The 20,980-nt window shown below is 43.4% G+C and overlaps 1 protein-coding gene across 2 annotated transcripts in view; it reads left to right on the top strand.

The window, feature by feature from the left end:
• The window catches only part of prkg1 (protein kinase cGMP-dependent 1), a 52,045-nt gene that overhangs the window by 18,989 nt on the left and 12,076 nt on the right, over positions 1 to 20,980 (top strand). Inside the window, exon 1 of one of the 2 annotated variants that reach the window (XM_079845638.1) lies at positions 18,581 to 19,057. The exons of the other annotated variant lie outside the window; for it this stretch is intronic. The gene's annotated coding sequence lies outside the window, so the exon portion shown is untranslated. Of the gene's footprint in view, positions 1 to 18,580; positions 19,058 to 20,980 lie in introns of those variants that run through there. 2 annotated transcript variants of the gene reach the window in all.

The raw sequence follows: 20,980 nt of genomic DNA, 5'->3' as shown, positions 1-20,980 counted from the left end.
ATTACATGCAAGTAACTTGTGCAAATATGAGGGGGTGGTTTCAATATGCATAAAATGATATTGCTGCATAGTGCTGATGAGCTCTAGCTGTAAATAGATGCTATAATAGATGCGTGTTTAATGAAGAGAGAGTGCCTGTTAAAAGCCCAGACATGAAGAGTTGAGACTGAAGTGCTGCATTATCAGACACACATTATCCAGTAGCTGTAGTCAGTCGATTTTGTTTCAAGTAAAGAATTAATTTATCAAAAAAATTGTAATCGCCTAATCTTGTTCCAAAACCTGTATGACTTTCTTTCTTCCATGGTACACAAAAAGTGAAATTAAGATGCATGTTGCGTCAGATTTGAATAGATTATTATTGACTGCTCAAATAAATACAATGTCACATTTATTCTTCACCAATATACAGTGTATAACTCTGGGTACTCAAAGCGCTTTACATGGAAGGGGGGAATCTCCTCAATCACCACCAATGTGCAGCATCCACCTGGAGGATGCGATGGCAGTCATATTGCGCCAGAACGCCCTCCACACACCAGCTGATTGGTGGAGAGGAGACAGAGTGATGAAGCCAATCATATAGGGATGATTAAGAGGCCATGATGGACATGGGGCAAATTTGGCCAGGATGCTGGGGTTACACCCCTACTCTTTTTTGAAAGACATCCTGGGATTTTTAATTACCTCAGAGAGTCAGGGCCTCAGTTTAACGTCTCATCTGAAGGATGGTGCTTGTTACAGTATAGTGTCCCCATCACTATACTGGAGTGTTAGGATAAACACAGACCACAGGGTGAGCACCCCCTGCTGGCTTCACTAAGTTTTCCAGGAGGTCTTACATCCAGGTACTGACCAGGCTCAGCCCTGCTTAGCTACAGTGGGAAACCAGTCTTGCGCTATAGGGTGATAGGTCTGCTGGCCATCAACATTGTATATTCAGGGTAGAGGTACACGCTTCTCAATAACCACACTTGCGATCTTTGCACTTGACCACTTGTCTAAAGTACTAACATGATGTATTTCCTGGATTTGGCCCAAGTGTTCAAGTGGACGTGAAGAATGCTAGTGTTGTAATCGAAAAGAAGTTTTGATTACCCAGTGTTGATTGTCAATACTTTACACTTTAAAATAAAGTCCCTATACTCTCAGAAAAAAAGGTACAGTGGAGTCACAGTTTTGTTCCTTGGGGAACAAAACGTATAACTCTACCTTTAAAGGTACACAGTTGGTCCTTGGGGTATACCATTGTTTTCCTCTACTTGGGGCAGGGGCAGGCAAGTTCGGCCCTAGTGAGTCGCTCTTCTGCAGAGTTTGGCTCCAACCCTGAAAGACATCTATAGAAGCTCTTATTGAGAATTAACAGAGGTTTAGATGTTGATGTTTTATTTTAAAAACACCATTATGGTGATAAGTGTTCCTTGAATTGGGCAGTTTGACTCTTGGCTTTTTATGTGAGTTTGTGGTTTTTGTTACAGTGTTAACAAAACACATAATCTGTTCAAATCAAAAGAAGCAATAAAAAAAATTGTCATGAAGAAAAATGTTTTCTTGCTCATCACTGACTAAAAATATTAATAAATAATATTCACCGGCAATATTTTCTTGCCACAGATCAGACATTCTGAATTTTGATTTTTAAATACATTCTAGAGGTAAAAAAGTTTAGCCGCACACAGATATCAAGAATCAGCACATGAATCTCAACAATGGTGACATACTTAATGCTTCAATGCATGCTGGGAGCCATGAGTTTTATACTGTGGTGGCTTAGTAGGGTTGGAGCTAAACTCTGCAGGACATCAGCTCTCTAGGACCGAACTTGCCTACCCCTGACTTAGAGGTACAAAAATGTACCCTTAAGGGTACCACCCCAGTGATGGCCACTTGTACCTTAAAAGTACTTTTTTCTTGAGAGTGTATGTAACAATTTAATTGTGGTTCTTCTAACAAAGTGATAAAAAGCAGTTGCAAATGTTTTACAAAATACTCATCTCTGCATCAATGAAATGTGCAAAATGTAAAATATGAATGACCAAATCTAAAACTGAATGAACATTTCCCAGCTGACAGGATAAACCTTTGTTTGCTCAGTGCATATGCTGCTGTTGGCCCAACACAGCTGGAACCGTGACTCATCACACAGTGAGACCTGCTCCCAGTCGATGAATCACAGTGTTCCTCTGGCATTCCAAATAAATGAACATGAGTGGAGAAAGTCCTTTCCCTTCTTTCACATGCTTTCTGTTCCGTTCGGTGCCTCCATCTAGCAGCAAATTTTGCAGCATGTCAAGCGCAAAAAGGACATTAAAGCCCAAAAATGAAAATTCTGTCATCATTTACTCAACCTAATGTTGTTCCAAACCTGTATGAGTTTCTTTCTTCTTCTGAGCACAAAAAAAGATATTTTGAAGAATGTTGGTAACCAGACAGTTGACGTAACCATTGACTTCCATAGTATTTTTTCCTACTATGGAAGTCAATGGCTACCGTCAACTGTCTGGTTACCAACATTCTTCAAAATATCATCTTTTGTGTTCAACAGAAGAAAGAAACTCATACAGGTTTGGAATAACTTGAGGATGAGTACATGATGACACCATTTTCATTTTTGGGTGAACTATCCCTTTAAGGCATGCTTTTTTGGGGCATTCATTAATGGCACAAATACCAATAAATTAACTGCAAACCTAAGTAAATCACATTGGGAGATTTGTTTAAATACTCTCCTACAAATTCAAACACATCAATGTCAGCTGCAAAAATAACAGTCCTTTTTATTCAGTCCTTAAAAAAGTTACTTAAAGTAACTTTTTATCGCAAATTTTTCATTGTCTTTAGTAAATCCTGACAGTAGTTTTTTAACTACAAAAGAGGATTTGCCCTGGGGCAAACTGTTTGTAAATCTGGCCCATATTGTTAGAGATGGGACAACTGCACAGTCCAAACACTGACTTAAGACAGTGCTCTGACGTTGAAATCTAAGGTTATTTAGGTCAGTGAAACAAGCGATCAGCTTGAAGGAAGGATGGCACCTGCAGTGACACCGACATCTCTAAATGTCATAATATAACTGCTACTGTCATAACCATTGTTCTTCATGGTCACATGCACTGATGAACATGTACTGTACAGTGGTCTTGTTGCCATGGCGGCGTGTGTTTTCAGCACCTCTGTTCTCATTAGAGCATCAGGTGTCTCGAGTGGTGAATACACAAAGTGCTATGAAGTTGTGTTAATGAAATGCACTGTGCTCACAATAGCAAGTGTCTAAACAACCTCTATCACCCAAGAGAATTACGTTACATTCATTAGTTACTAGGATACTGGCCTTTGGCTTAATGTGCGCAAGTGTAAGTGTGCTTCATACATGTAGACTGTTCTCTTTTGCAAATAGTGATTTTTGTCTTGCATTTGAGAGGGCTTGGTAGTGCAGTGCAGAACAATTATTCATTGTTGTATCGCTAATATATTTATCTCAGTGGTAGAGTTTTGGGATGGGACTATTTGTTTCCTTGGCTAATGGAAAACATACATTTTAAAACATGATTTTTTCCATATAGCCTATACTATAATTTATAATTCTATTTTAATTATACAATTATATTATAATTAATTATATTATAATTATACAATACATAATATGTACATAATTATATATATATATATATATATATATATATATATATATATATATATATATATATATATATATATATATATATAATTATGTGCATATTATGTATTGTATATATAAATTATAATATAATAATATTCCATATATACTGTATAATTAAAATATAATTATAAATTATAGTATAGGCTGAAAAAATGTGGAAAAAATCATGTTTTAAAATGTATATAATTATATGTCAAAACATAATTTATTGTTATTTCATGATAAAATGGACTGAATACTTAATATGTTCGTGTGGGAACTCGGATTGAAGTGTGTTCCTCGCTGAAAACAAGCTGACTGTTAACTGTTAAACATTGAATTCGGAACTGTTCGGTACGTAACCTACGTGCACCGCACCGGAAGCCCTGTACCGAAACGGTTCAATACGAATACACCCCTAATATTATATATATATATATATATATAATATAATATAGCTCTGAAATGACACACTTTGAGTTTACGGTCAGTGAGATTTAATACTTTTATTGAGTAAGGATGTGTTAAATTGATCAAAAGATTTCTATTACTATTAAAATAATTGTATCTTTCTATTAATTAAAGAATCCTGTATTAAAATGTGTAACTCATAAAAGTTTCTAGCAGTAAATCACCATATTAGAACGATTTCTGAAGGATCATGTGAAAATTCAGCTTTGCATCACACAAAAAAATTACGCTTAAAAGATTAAACTGTTTTATCATATTTCTGATCAAATAAATGCATCCTTGGTGAACATAACACACCAAAACACATTAAAAAATCCAACCCCAGACCTTTGAATGGTAGTGTATGTTAAAAGAATTGTTTATAAAACAAACCTGCAGCATGTAAAATTGTTACTGACTTGGACTTGTGACAGAGGACTTCAGACTTGGACTCAAAGACTTGGCAACAAATCTGGCAAATAGTTTGACAGTCTGATCTGAGGTTATCCCAAAAGTTGCTCCACAATTGTTTGGCTTCCTTTGCCATGCTGAGAACACCGATAAGGCAGATGTCATTTCACACTATGTTGGAACAGAAAAATGAGTACACTATGTTCTGCCCTCTGCAATAGGGCGGGCACATTGGCTTCATGCCGACAGTCAACAAATACTTAAGGCGCTGATCCTCAGGTCTGAGGTCTTTGTTTATCACTCAAAAAAATTCAAAATATAAAATAGCTGTATAATATATTAGCGAACATCCAGACGCCTCCCATAGTGCTGAGAGCAGCGATAAATATGTAAATATGTGCTGCACACTTTCCTCTCAATAACTAAATAAACACACAATAGAAAAGCTTGCGTATGTCTGACCTTGACGGACTGAACAGAAGAAATAAAGATTTAAAGAAGGCGGAGCCACAGAGCCACACCTACCTATTATTTAATCACCATGGACCAATTCTAGTTCGAAGGTGTTTACTTGCAGGAACAAACTTTTATGGAAAGTTTGCTTTAGCAAGCTTTTTCGAACTCCAGAAACAAACTCCAAGCAAACTTTGCTTGCCTTAATTTTGTTCAAAATGACGTCATACAATGTTCTTCGATTTCGTTTAAAGTACATCAGAGCCTTTAGGGATTTCCTTTATTTCTCTTTCTTTGCTACTCCATAAGTATCATGCGTGTTGACTGTGTTTGGGCTGGACATGCAGTGAGCAGCTGTCTCCTGTCCTTCCTTCTACCATGTTGTTTTTCTTGGGAATCGCCTGACATAAACAGCCCCTATATGTAGCAGCAGAGGAGACCCTGCAAAGTGTATCACACAACTGATTAGGTAATACGTATTACTGAATAGTGATTGGCTACAGACCAATATTGACATGTAAGGAGTGTTCAGAAAGCAGTATGCCAAACACATGCAATGACATATTGACGGATGTGTAATTGACAGTCAATGATACAGAATACAACTGAACCTCTGGAGGATGTAAGCAACTGAGCTGTCAATGGGTTGTACTTGAGAGTGAAAGGCCAGGTACAAAAATAAACGCCTTACATAAGCATCTATCAAGATTGTGTTTCTTGAGATGAAGGATTCTGCAGTGTATGTCTGGGCAGATTTTACAAGATGGTGCAAGCAATGCCGTAAATAGCGGACATTTCTGTATGTGCAGTGTGTCTCAATTGAAAAAAAAAAAGTTACATGACTATAAACTATGACATGAACAGTGTTATGCTGAAATTAAGTGTTTGATTTGTTAGAAGGTCTAAAAAACTATATATTAAGTAAAAAAAAAAAAAAAAAAAAAAAAAAAAAATATATATATATATATATATATATATATATATATATATATATATATATATATATATATATATATATATATATATATATATATATATATATATATATATTTTTTTTTTTTTACTTAATTATTCCCAATAGTTGAATTTTGAACACATATTTTAGTTAGGGGATCAATGCTAAAGGGTTGTCTCTATAAACCAAATCAAGCACAGCATTAAATTGCTTATTCAAAACAATGAAATAACATGATAGTCTGTTTAAGGAACTGAAAAACATTTTAAACTAATGTTCATAAATCAAATATAATTTCATAAATTGCATTTATAAACAAAACACCATTGTTTAAGCCAAATAACATACCCGTCTGGTAACAAAAGTGCACGTAGGCTCTCAGGCCATTTCTTGTCATATCAAATCAATTCAGTAATGTGAGAAAAAAGACAGTGTTGCGTACTATGTATGAAAAATTAAAACTACAATTGTCAGCTACTTCACTTACGACACTCCAGAAACTCAGCACTTTTAAATGGCTAGTTCACCCAAAAATGAAAAATCTGTCATTAATTACTCACCCTCATGTCGTTCCTAACCCATAAGATTTTCACTCCTCTTCAGAACACAAATTAAGATATTTTTGATGAAATCCGAGAGCTTTCTGATCCCACAGTCATTTGACTGCATTAAAATAGTCAATGTGACTACAGTGGTTCAACCTTAATGTTATGAAGTGACAAGAATACTTTTTGAGCCCAAAAAAAACACAAAAAGACTTTATTCAACAATCTCTTCTCTTCCGTGTCACTCTCCTACGCGATTCACGTAAGCACCACAACGTATGCATGTGGTGCTCAGCCAATAGTGAGCCGGCGTTCTGCCATAGAACCCGGAAGTGCTGCACTGTGTGAATGCACCTTTTACCTCAATAAACTCCTAATTACTGCTTATTATAGACGGTTTCATCGGACGCCACAGTTCTGCAGGAAAGACTCGGGAGAATTATATCGACAATAGTGCATTTAATAATAGCTCAGCAAGCTAATAATATACAAAGTCAATTTGGCGTAGGCCCCGTCCGTAGGCATAATCCGAGGGTATCGGATCTGCAATTCCTGCCTGAAGACGAGGGCAGGGGCGCAGCCGACCCCCCGGGAGGTATGGACAGGACCATCCTGGTGGTGGTGGGGAGGATGGGGGTAATCGTCGCTTCAGATCAGCGTAATCGTCGCTTCAGTATCTGCGAACTCAAACATGTTTAAGTACCGGGTTTTATACGGTGAGCTTGGGAATATAATTGGGTTAGAATGAAGGCAATGAGTGACGTAGTAATTGAGTCTTCCCAGCAGAACTTATGCTAGAGCTTTCATTTACGCGCCTGGTCCGAAGTTAACTTCCGGTCTGTGTTTGTTTATCGGTCTGGCAAGGGGACAGTATGGCGCACTACTCAGTAGAAACACATTTTTGACGTACCATTCTTGGATAACATGATATAAATATTAACGATCAAGCAGAGAGAATATGACACCAGCGCAAAAACAGTGTGTGCGACTCACCAAAAAGCCTTAAATGCTTCATAAATATCCAGTCATACGAGAGCAGCGTCTAATGTAATTTAGACTGTATGTCTAATGTAATTTACTTGTTATTTATTTTGTTTGTTATCAGAAATAATCTACGCTATAGAGGTAACTTATTCTGGCTGCGTTTACACTTGGCATTAACATTCGGTCACTGTGATCATCAGTCAATCAGGACACAGCGAGTTTACATTTGTTCACATCAAGTGGTCGCCATCTGGATTAATGATCGGATTTATGTTTCCCGCAAAACAACTTTCACTTTGTCCTCTATTAATGGCAGTGCCCATAGAGCACGGGATTTTTTGTGATGCATTCATATACAATCAATCTCAAATAGGGTACTTTATCTACAAGTTAACTTTCCCAACATTAATCTTATGTTATGAAACAAAGAAACATGTAATTCCGATGCATTGCTTGATTGAAGCATTTATAGATACTGTACAGAAAACGTCTCGGTTACATATGTAACCCTCGTTCCCTGAGGAGGGAACGGAGACGTACGTCAGTGACTGACGAATGGGGGTTTCGCTTAGAAGCCAATCATCTTCGAGAATTTAACAGCGCCCAATGGCGTGCCAATGCCATGGGCATGCGGAATTTGTATACGTAACTCCGCCCCACCGTGTGGGTATATAAGGAAGTACGCTGACAACATCGCATTATGTATCTGCTGCGGAGCCAAGACCTGAACTCCGCGTTCCAGCAGCACAGCTGATGTGGCTAAGGAACGTACGTCTCCGTTTCCTCCTCAGGGAACGAGGGTTACATACGTAACCGAGACGTTCCCTTTCGTTCAGTCACTCCGACGTACGTCAGTGACTGACGAATGGGGGTTCCAGTATAACCGCGCCACTCAGCTGTCATCCAGTGCCCTGCGTAAGTGTGAGATCCCGCCACTTAAGGCCGTAGGACTCCCACTTATCACAGGATTACCAAGGTACACTGGGAAGCATATCCCAGTGAGGGAATGCCAATGATGCCTACCCGTGGGGAGGACTTAGAGAGTAAACATATGACCCGCTGTGGGCTGCATATGGGAAACTCTAGGGTACCAGCCGAAGGTGGATTTTTAACCCTAGGGGTGGCAGGGGCTTGCCAAGGGAAAGACACCTGCTCACTGAGGAGGCTTACGGTGGAAATACTCGTGTGGGGGTCGCCGGAGGGAACCATGCACACGGGGCACCTGGCCGGACATGAGGGTCTGGGCTCGAAAGGGCAGACTGAACTGATGTCGGCGTCGACAGTGCTGGAGGAGCTCAGGGCTCTCGGGGAGCTCACCTGAGGAGAATATCGCACGTATCCAGTCCGTGGAGTGGAGTGGCGAGCAAGCGAAGACACCTAGAGCCTGGTCCATTACCGACCCCTCGGGGGGGCGAGTACATAGTCGGACACTGGCTCCACTCGGAGATTGTAGAATCTGGCGAATGTGTTAGGTGTCGCCCAGCCTGCAGCTCTGCAGATGTCTGTTAGCGAGGCGCCATGCGCTAGAGCCCAAGAGGAGGCCACACTCCGGGTAGAGTGTGCCCTCACACCAAGGGGACATGGTCGACCTTGCTGCTGGTAAGCCAAAACAATGGTGTCCACTATCCAGTGAGACAACCTCTGCTTTGAGAGAGCTCTTCCCTTCCGCTCTCCACCATAACAGACAAAGAGCTGGTCTGAGGTCCTGAAACACTGCGTCATGTCTACGTAAGCGCGGAGAGCGCGTACTGGACAGAGCAATGCCAAGGCTGGATCTGCCTCCTCCAAAGGCAGCGCTTGCAGGTTCACTACCTGACTCTGAAGGGAGTAGTAGGAACCTTGGGCACATATCCAGGCCGGGGTCTCAAGGTCACGTGAGAGTTAGCCGGCCCGAATTCTAGGCACACTTCGTCAACCGAAAAAGCCTGCAGGTCCCCGACCCTCTTGAGAGAGGCCAATGCGGTCAGCAGAGCCGTCTTCATCGACAGAAACTTAATATCGGCTGACCGCAAAGGCTCAAAGGGAGGCCTCTGCAGAGCACTTAGGACTACTGAGAGGTCCCAAGAGGGAACGAGAGGAGAGCGAGGAGGATTCAGTCTCCTCGCCCCCCTCAGGAACCTGATGATCAGGTCGTGCTGACTTACCTTTTTGTCTCCCAAGAGGTCGTGATGGGCAGATATTGCGGCCACATACACTTTCAGGGTGGAAGGAGACAGCCTTCGCTCCAGCCCCTCTTGGAGAAACTCAAGCACGGACCCGATCGGGCAATTCCAGGGGTCTTCTTGGCGGGAAGAGCACCAGGTGACGAAGAGGTTCCACTTCAACGCATAGAGGTGTCGTGTAGACTCTGCCCTAGCGGAAGTGATGGTGGCGGCCACCGTAGGTTCAAACCTGCCGCGTCCCGTCTAGAAGCCACACGTGGAGCTTCCAGAGCGCTGGACGCGGGTGCCATAGGGTGCCCCGTCTCTGAGAGAGGAGGTCCGGTCTCAGAGGGATAGGCCAGGGAGGAGCTGTCGCAAGGAGTATCAGTTCTGAGAACCAGGTCTGGCCGTGCCAATACGGGGCGACCAACATGACCTACTCCTTGTCCTCCCTGATCTTGCACAGTACTTGTGCGAGAAGGCTCACTGGGGGAAACGCATATAAGCGTAGGCCCTGGGGCCAGCTGTGCGCCAGTGCATCCGTGCCGAGCGTGCCCTCGGTCAGGGAATAGAACAGGCTGCAGTGGGAAGAGTCGAGGGAGGCAAACAGATCTACCTGTGCGTCGCCGAACTGTTCCCAAATCAGCTGTACCGTCTGGGGATGGAGTCTCCATTCTCCAGGAAGTGGCTGAATCCGTGAGAGCTCGTCGTTTGCACGGTTCAGGTCTCCCGGGATGTGGATAGCACGAAGGGACCTCAGGTGCTTCTGACTCCATAAAACGAGATGGCGGGCGAGTTGAGACATACGGCGGGAGAGTAGACCGCCCTGGTGGTTGATGTACGCTACAGTGGCCGTGTTGTCTGTCCGGACAAGTACGTGTTGACCCCTTAGCAACGCTCGGAAGCGGTGCAGGGCGAACCGTACTGCCAGCAACTCGAGGCAATTGACATGCAGAAGGCGCTGGGGTCCTGTCCAGGAGCCCGCGGCTGCTTGTCCATTGCACATGGCACCCCAGCCCGTGGAGGAGGCATCCGTTGATACAACAACATGCCTGGAAACTCGTTCTAAGGACACGCCGGTCCGTAGAAAACTGAGGTTCGACCACGGAGTGAGTGTCTGTAAGCAGGCCCGGGTTATTTGGACCCGGAGCGTGCCAGACCGCCATGCCCATCTCGGGACTCGATCGCGAAGCCAGTGCTGAAGCAGTCTCATATGTAGCAATCCGAGCAGCGTCACCGTGGCTGCAGATGCCATATGCCCCAGGAGCCTCTGAAAGTGTTTCAGTGGAACCGCATTCTTGCTCTCGATTTGACGGAGGCAAGTCAGCAGAGACTGCGCGCGCTCGCTCGTAAGCTGTGCGCACATGGCGACCGAGTCGATCTCCATACCGAGAAAAGAGATCCTCTGCACGGGGCAGAGTTTGCTCTTCTCCCAGTTGACCCGAAGGCCCAGACAGGCTAAGTGGTGGAGAACCAGATCTCTGTGTTCGCAAACCTGCTCTCGAGAGTGACTCATTATGAGCCAGTCGTCGAGGTAGTTCAGGATGCGAACCCCGTGCTGCCGTAGGGGCGCAAGGGCTGCCTCGGCAATCTTCGTAAAGACGCGAGGGGACAGAGATAGCCCGAATGGGAGGACCACGTACTGGTATGCCCGCCCCTCGAAAGCAAACCGTAGGAACGGTCTGTGTCGAGGTAGGATGGAGACATGAAAGTAGGCGTCCTTCAGGTCGATCGCTGCAACCAATCCGCGGGACAAACGCATTCGAAAAGGCGTTCCGCTGTCAACATCTTGAACGGAAGCCTGTGTAGGCAACGGTTCAAGATGCGCAGGTCCAGGATTGGTCTTAACCCACCGGTCTTTTTGGGTACAATGAAGTACGGGCTGTAAAACCCGGACTTCATCTCGGCTGGAGGGACAGGCTCGATCGCACCCTTCGCCAGTAGGGTGGCAACCTCCGCTCGCATGACAGGGGCATTGGCCCCGACCATAGTAAGCGGACTCCCCGGAAGCAGGGAGGAGCCTGCGCGAACTGAATCGTGTAGCCGCGCCTGATTGTCTTCGCGACCCAGCGGGACAGCCCTGGAATCTGAAGCCAGGCTCCCAGGAACTGCACCAGCATTCGGACTACAGACGTACCCGGTGTGGGGCAGCGATGCAGCGTTACCGACCCGGACTAGGGAGGCTGTTGGGCGTCCCGGTGTGGGGGTGCGGTTAACGGCTGCGTCCTGACAGAGGAGACCAGGGAAGGACGCGCGTTCCTCTGGGGTCTGCTCTGCCAGGAGGCTGGCGACAGAGAGGGATGCGAGTGGCGGGACCCGTGGGTGGCGCACACCGTCATCACCGGTCTCTGGGTCTTCAGAGACAGGAACATGAGTTCTTCCCAAGCGCTGCTAGCCCGGGGGCCAGCAGCGGAAGGATTTTCCCCCGGCCCTCCACCGGGGGAAGGAGAGGTCCTGCTACCATCCCCTGGGAAGAACTGGAACCCATCTCTGAGTTGTCCACCTCCAGCCTGGCGTTTAACCAGGCTGTAGAGCGGACTGGGCGTCATCCTGCAACCACCTCCAAGGCACGGCCCAGGTGAAGGGAGGGAGGGCGCCCTCGGCGGTAAGCGGGCTGAGGCGACTGAGCCGGCGGCTGGTGCAGCAGCTGGCCGCCGGGGCAGTACGTGTTACAGCCTCAGTCTGCTTTCGGGTGGCCGAGAACCGTTGGGCGCGGTTCCCAGCCGTACCGCCGAAGAGGCCAGCCTGGGATATGAGAGGTACCACATCACCAGGTAAGGCCAGGTGTTCTCCCGGACCACAGCTGTGGACATCGCCCGACCCAGGGAGCGTGTGGCCACCTTCACCGCCCGGGGGCGGGATCAGTTGCGGCACGCAGCTCATTGAAGAGCCCTGGGTCGGCTCCACCCTTGTGCATGTGCAAAGGGGCGGCGGCCTGCCCGTAGCTCTGCAGGACCACGCCACCGAAGTAGACGAGCCCACAGGCTTTGGGAGGGTGCTTAGGACAGCCACACCACGCCACGTCAAAGCCTTCTGTGGACACCGTAGTGCGCAACAGAGAGTTCAACAGTGGGGGAGAGGGGGCCCCAGTGTACCCTTAGGCCGCGGCCCCATCAAGGGCAGAGAAGGCGGAGCAGGCCACCAAACGATCGCGGGAAGCACGGGGACTTCCGGGACCGCGTGATCTCCTCATGCACCTCGGGAGCGAAAGGTATTGGGGGCGGGGCCCAACAGCTGTCGGGTGCCGCCCCCAAAAACCAATCGCGCAACCACGAGCACTCGCGACTGGGCGGAGTTCCACACCAGCACGAGACTCGCGGCTGCCCGAGATAACATGGCTGTCTGGCCACCAGCCAAAGTACCACCTCTCTCAGAGACGGTAGATTGGGGTGTGGCAGAGGGGACTCTCTCTCCTCACGGAGATCACTGAGTCTCGACCGCGACATTGCGATGGTCACGTTCCCGCAGTGGGAACATGACGCATCCACAAACACTGCCCGAACGTGCTGAAGCCCAAACACATCGAGCAGTGAATGTGCCCATAGCAACGGAGATCGATCGCACCCGGAAGTGCACGGGCGAACCGTCTTGAAAAAGACGTTTCACACGCAAGCTCTTTTTGTGAGAGGAAAGCTCTGCAGAGTGCCGAAGCGCCCAGGGAAACACACACACAGCTGTTGCAGATCACTGCACAGATCAGCAGGCAGCATGAGATCGCTGGAACGCGTCGTCACACCAACACCGGAGAACCGCTGGTCTCGAAGACTGAAGAGAAGACTTCAGAATTCAGGCTTGTAGGAGTGAAGAGATGCTCTTGGCTCCAAAGTAGAAACATAATGCGATGTTGCCAGCGTACTTCCTTATATACCCACACGGTGGGGCGGAGTTACGCATGCAAATTCCGCATGCCCATGGCATTGGCACGCCATTGGGCGCTGTTAAATTCTCGAAGATGATTGGCTTCTAAGCGAAACCCCCATTCGTCAGTCACTGACGTACGTCGGAGTGACTGAACGAAAGGGAACGGCATTACACGGCCCTTAAAGGGTTAGTTCACCCAAACATTTTAATTCTGTAATTATTACTCTCCCTCATGTCGTTCCAAACCTGTAAGACCTTCGTTCATCTTCGGAACACAACTTAAGATATTTTTCTTCTTCTCTACGGTCTTATGGGTTGGGGTCGACATGAGGGTGAGTAATTAATTTATGAATTTACATTTTTGGGTGAACTAACCCTTTAAGGGCGTTTCCCCCACTCTATATTGCAGACAGAAATGGGAGATTATTTACACTAAACATGCTGAAACAATAAAAACATGTAAATTAAGATAATGTTGCCCAATTAAAATGAAAGATGATAACGCATAAGAAAGATAACGCAGCCTCTGTTGTTATTGATTCTTTGCGGATGTCTACCGGAAGTTAAGTTTGGGCCACAAAAGCGTGCATGCGCAGTAACGTTTGTTGAGGTTGTTGCCGTTGAAACCGTCTATAATGTAGTTGTTAAGTTTGGGTATTGGGTAGGATTAGGGTTGGCAGGTTTTCACAACAAAACCTGCCCAATTGCTACTCAAAACTAGCCCAAAACAAGCCCAATCGCATTTCAGGGGGAGCCCAGTTCCGGGGGTAAAATCGGTGTCATTCCTGCTAAAATTTGCATTCCCGAGCTAAATATGACATTATTGGGGTCGCTTCAACCCACGGACATGAAAAACAGCCCGTGGCAACAGTGTTAAAGTAGCCCAATTCCACGGGAAAATCGCAGACTTGGCAAAACTGGCTAGGATTAAGGGATGTAGAATATGGTCATGCAGAATAAGACATTAATATGTGCTTTATAATATCCTAGTGCATGCTAATAGGCAACTAGTTAATAGAGAGAACTGGACCCCAAGTGTTGCCATTATTTTTAGTTAACAATAATTATTCAAGCAAGACCTTGTCAGTCAGTTGAACTGCTAAGCCATTCTTCTGTCATGTGTTAATACTGTCCGGCTGTAGTTTGTTGAAAGGCCAACCGTACATCATAATGACAGATGTTATCTGTGGCATCAGAAGAGGGTGTTGAAGGAACAACGCTGAGATTGGTGCAAGGTCAGTAATGTTGTTAGGATTCATGTGACTGAGACCTCGCATGTAGATCTAAAAACAGCCGAAGGAAAAAAAACAGCCCATTATACGAATGATACATGAGCCAATGGTAATGGTGGTTACATAAGCTGATACATAGGCTGAGGCGTTTTACTTCTGGAGTTAAATTTGACATTGTACATTGAGGCATTATGATAACAAAAGTCTCACAATCAAATGGTGAATTGTATTGATATAAACTGCACTGTACCAATGATTCGCGAAATTGTTAACGTTTTATTTGATCACACTGAGAGTTCAATTGACCATTGTTTTTTGACAGTAACATTCTAATCAACATGTCCAGTTAATCAGAAATCTATTTTAATAATAATAAAATCAATATATAGAATGCAAATATCGGTCTGTACAATTCTGTCAGTTTGACCTTTATCAAAGCCTAAAGATGTTATAGCATGGAAAAAGTCGAGTGTTGTTTACATTCGTGGCTTTACCGCGCATCAGATTTCACATGTATGTGCAACGGTCACACGCATGTACTGGATTTAGCTTGCTTCAGTCATGCCAGCTATTAAATTAAATTTTTGTTAGTTGCTCAAGAGAGATCTGTTTTTGATATTTTACATTTTACAAGGCCTGTTGCAGAATTATTTTAACATTACTAAATCCCAGTGTGGTCAAATAGGTCATGTAAGACACGTGCAAACTTAAATGAGTAAAATATAATGTGACAAGAACCAAGTCAACAAGAGCTGACCTAGACTTAAAAAGGTCATCTTAAGTCAAGGGGATGTAATGCAGTCAAATGCTGCATTGTGGAGAACACCTGGGCAGGCTGCCCGCAGCACGCTGTTTTCTGTCATTTCATCCATCTTTTCTTTGTTGGTTATGAGGTCAAACCCCAGCACCCAGCCGTTCTTAGCTAACCACTGACCCCTGAGGAAACTGCCCGCGGTCCAACTAAAGTTCGGACTTAAGGCTTATTTTTACAGCTGTAACAGCAGAAGTGGATATGGTGAAAGGCTGCCGTTTCTGCTTGGAGGAATGTGACTGGTCTTCAGCTTTTTACGAGACTAGAGGCCAGTCAAGGTCTTGAACATTCCTCCTAAAAACTCTGGTGTTCATGCCAGATATGCAGGATTTTAAAAGGATAGTTCAATTCTGTAAACCTGTATGACTTTCTTTTCTCTGCGAAAAGAAGATAGTTTGAAAAATGTCTCTTTTTCTATACACTGTGAATTCCAACATTTTTTTTCCAACACTTTTTAGTTAAATTTACTTAAAGGTGCACCATGTAACTTTTCCTTCCACTAGAGGTCGCTTATTCAAAACAAAGGCGTAGTTTGATGACGCCAAGTTTGAGCGCAGAATCTTGGGACATGTGGTCTTTACCTCACAGCCGGTGTAAAAGAATCTGGATAGGACTCGGGCAGAAATCATGTTCATGGATGCGATTATTAACGTTACTGTAGTATGAAGCAGAGCAGGACCGAGTGTTGTGGGAGCTGAGTAAGGCCGCTGGAGTGATTGTTAGTAAGATGAACGCAACACACGCCTCGCGAGCAGCGGGACTTTTATTATGCCACAATCGCCGGCGCCACTTCCGCTTTTCCGGTCATGAGTATGAGGTAACGCAGCTCTGTTTATCTGAGTGTGTTGAAAATTATATTATTGTTATGACGTTACTCTGTGCGTCCGCTCAGCAGCTGCTATGACACTTGTTGCACAATGCAGTAAGAGTAAAGTGTTTCTGAAAAATAAAACCGGAAACCGAGGTTAATGCAGATATGACGCTATTGACAGAAGACTCCCTCACACATCCCGGTTCCTGGGTTAAAATTGCATTTTCTCACGATTTACAAATAGTTGGAAACATTTGGGATATTGTAAGTACTCAACTGAACAAAATATATAACACTGACCTAGTGGTTTTTGGATATTTTACTGATTTTTTTTTACATAGTGCACCTTTAATGCCTTAACTGTAAAAATCTGTACTATTCACATACTATGCCTTGGTTACTCAGAAAACCCAAGTTGAGACAAAGACTATAGATATAGAAAGACGGTTCACTCCTATTACTCATGAATGGGAGTAACTGCAAAGCGCTATATGGCTGAATAGTCCCGCCTTCTAAAGTAAAAGAGCCAATCGCTGATTGGTAAAGTCATTGCGTCACTGCAGCTGCCGTTAGAAGCTCCGGTTGCCATAGAAACCTGAGACTCGCGCTTAGGACTGCACATGCGCATTGGCTCATCTAGCCTGAAAAATATGCTTTTTCAATGCTATTTGAGCATAAGAAACAACATTTATGGTACAGTTCATGTCAGATTTTGTTGATATGTTACTTAAAGGGATAGTTCACCCAAAAATTAAAATTAGCCCATGATTTACTCACCCTCAAGTCATCCTAGGTGTATATGACATTCTTCTTTCAGATTAATAAAATCAGAGTTATATTAAAAAAGTCCAGGCTAATCCAAACGTTATTATAGCATTAATAGTTGCTCTGTTTTTGAAGTCCATAAAAAGTGCATCTGTCCATCGAATAACGTGCTCCACGCGGCTCTGGGGTGTTCATAAAGGCCTTCTGAAGCGAATCGATGCGTTTGTGTAAGAAAAATATCCATATTTAAAACTTTATCAAGTGAAGTTCCAGCCGATCGCCTTCCATGGAAAAGTGTTGAATGTTGAAAGTGAAACTCAAGATGCGTACGTGACGTCATGACAAGCGTACCTGGTCGCATTAGTCTTTCGATCGGCAGAGTACCTTTCAACACTTTTTCCATAAATTGAACACGGAAGGCGGTCGATCGAAACTTTACTTTATAAAGTTTTAAATATGGATATTTCTCTTACACAAACGCATCGATTTGCTTCAGAAGGCCTTTATTAACACCCCGGAGCCGCGTGGAGCACGTTATTTGATGGGCACAAAAACAGAGCAACTATTAATGCTATAATAACGCTTGGATTAGCCTGGACTTTTGTCCAACTCCAATTTTATTCGTCTGAAAGAAGAATGTCATATAAATCATGGGCTAATTTTCATTTTTGGGTGAACTATCCCTTTAACGGTGAGTTTTTGAGATTCCAGGATTCCCCCATTCCCCTTTGGTTGAGATTAATTGATTGATTTGAGTGCCGTTTTGTCAAGGAAAAATAGTTTTTGAGGTGGGGAAATTTTTTATAGACTTTTCACTCATTTCCTTCAGCAGTTATCTTTCTCTAGTTGCATTCACTCATTTCCCAAAGTCATCGTGAATGTCAATACAACTGAAACATTTTAGAGAACATATAAGCTGATTTCATAAATTGATGTTGATTTTCCTAAAATGTTTTTGTTTGAACTTACCATTATGGTGATCAGTGTTCCATGTGGTTGGGCAATAACTTATATTATTTAAATTCTCTTCCTATTGATGCAGAGATTCAAAAAGAAATCATAGTTATTTGGTTTCAAAAGAAGGGAAGTAATAAATAGGTTGCTTTAGCCTATAGCTTCTAACGAAATCATGAACTAGTTTATTCTTCATGTTGAATAAAGATAAACACCTTGTCAAGTCACCTTTATTTATATAGCGCTGTATACAATGCCGATTGTTTCAAAGCAGCTTTACAGTGATAACAGGAAAATAAAGCAACAGAATTTGATTCGACTCTACAGCCGCTCTGGAGAAAACAGTGATGTCATCCAGCCCAGTTCAGTAATCATATAGTGTCAATGCGGGCAGATCAGTAATATAGTTGAATATTTAGTGTCCCCAACTAAGCAAGCCAACAGAGGCGACGGTTTGTGAAACTTTAAAATGAAACTTTAAATTGGGTTGATGCAATCCCTCTATATTTGTGACAATATCATTCAATTCATCATGCTTGTGTCACGTACTGAAAAAGAGACTGAAAGATCCAATAGCGATAAACTCATTTAATGTCACTTCAACTGCACAACGTTCTTATAGAGTCCGGAGACCATAGAGAAACAACAGAGAGCGATGCAGGAAAAGAGAGAGCGAACAGGAAGTCCAGATGCCCAGGAGAACAGGTGATCAGAATCCTCCAGGCAGGGTCGTGGCACAGGGAAGCAGCGGGCAAAACGAGAGCAGGAATCCAGGATCCGGAACAGAGATAAATCTCCCGGGAGACAAAGGAGCGGGCACCAGGAACCGCAGGACAGTTTGTAACGATCTGACAAAGAGGTCTGTGAGTGACACGTATAAATAGGCAGAGATAATGAGTGCGGCAGGTGATAGTGATCAGAGCAGCAATCAATAACCACGCCTCCAACACAACCACACAAACACAGAGAGGACGAGACGATGGATTGATGAACCGTGACAGCTTGAGCATGCAATGCACAACAATGGTAACAATTAAATTGGATTTATTATTTATTCTTTTTTTAGTTATTCTTGTCAGTACAACATACTATTCATATTTCACTTCTTTTTTTAAGGCAGTTTGCATGCTTTTTTTTAAGTAAGTCGATATTACCGTGTACAATGAAAGTCAGTGAGGTCTAATGTTGTTTGGATTCCCCTGATATTCAAAATATCTTCTTTTAGGTGAAAATACCTTCTTTTTCTATAGGTCCTGCCGCAAAGCAGATTTTTTTTGGGGCCTAAACTATTGTGTCATTAGCTTAGCAAAAATGTAATGCCAAAGACAAAGTTGCCAAGCATTCCAATTCAGTCAAATCCATTTCAGTTAGGATTCTGAAGGACAAAGAAAACAGAAGACCACAAGGCAGTGCACTAGATTTGGAACAGAGCGTATATCAAATTATTTCTTCCAGTAGAGGTATAAGACGCTGTATAAGTATAAGTATAAGTATAAGTACTGTAAACTGGCTCTGGATATTTCAGACAAAGCCTCTCAGTCAGTACCCGGGACTTGTTTACTGTCTCATGAACGGGTTATAAGTACATATGGGTTTTTCATAACACACTGTAACCCATGCTCTCGCTAGGGTAGTGGAAAATTACTCTGGTTGACCGTGTGACGGCGTCATCAGTAGCTCTTCTCAGAGCTCACACCTAACTTATCACCTGTCAACAGCTTATGTGAACTCCAGCCCACTCCCCTATGCCCAAATATGGAGCTCAAACACTTGAGGGGTTATACTTGTAACCATTTTAATGAAAAACAACCTTTGTTGGAGACACCTGTGTAAAATATGGTTGATTTGAAGAATACAATTAGATGATGTATGTAAAAAAATTTAAAAAGTTAATGACATTTAATAGGAACTTGACTATTTAGCATGGTTCATTTATTTGAATGTACTTTTTAGTTACCTGTAGTAGCTTGTAACCAAGTAAATAGCCATTACCCATACAGTTTAATTTATCAAAGTAGAAACAGCCAAGTCACTACAGTATGTGGTGTGTTGTTCTTATGCAGACAACTGCAGTGGTCTGAGTTATCTCGTTGCCTGGAGAGATTGGAGAGGGCAGTTGTCCCACTGCTCATGGAGTCTTAGTTAAATGTGGAAACTTACTGCAGATACTGTGTCTTTGCCGTGTCAAATAGCAGTGGTGGTCCTCCAGGGTGTTTTCCAGCTTCTAAAGTGACAGGAGGGATTCTGTGTTGTACTGAGACTTTGACCTTAAGACTTGTAGCATTTTACCATCTAAAATTGTGAAAAGTATTGCAAAATTATATTATTTTACTCACCCTCATGTTGTTCCAAACCTATATGACTTTCTTCTGTGGAACACAAAAGAAGATATTTTGAAGAAAGTTTTGGTCCAATGAAAGTTATTCCCTTTGGGATTCCATTGGTTTTAACTCTTTGGACCAAAATTCATTTTTGGGTGAACTATCAGGTTTTAGCTAGATACATGGGCCAAAACATTCTTCAAATAATCTTTTATGTAGACGAAAGAAAGTCATATAAGTTTGGAGCGACATGAGGATGAGTCTGGGTACCATGTTGAACTTGGTAAAAACCAAATGTAATCTGTCCTATGTAAATCTCTAGGTCACACAAGATAGAAATCAAATACATTTCAGATTTTTAGTTGTTTGACATTTGACAGACAGATGACCATAAGTGATGTTTTATTAAAGGGGTGATGAATTGAGAAATCAACTTTCCTTAAAGCCTTTGGTATATAAAGTTCATCATGATATAAGAATATTCTGTAAGTTTCAGAGCTTAAAACGTCCTTGTTAGTCAAAGAAAAGCTTTTATAGACACCAGGCCCAGAAAACGAGAGCTCTCACAATATGTTGACCATTGACGTATTAGGACGCAGAAGCACCGCCTCAAGCCCGCCCACCGACT

Source organism: Gobio gobio (assembly GCF_949357685.1).
Source record: "Gobio gobio genome assembly, chromosome: 20".
NCBI lineage: Eukaryota > Metazoa > Chordata > Actinopteri > Cypriniformes > Gobionidae > Gobio > Gobio gobio.
The sequence above is the reverse complement of the archived record's forward strand: the minus strand, read 5'-3'. Positions and strand labels throughout refer to the sequence as shown.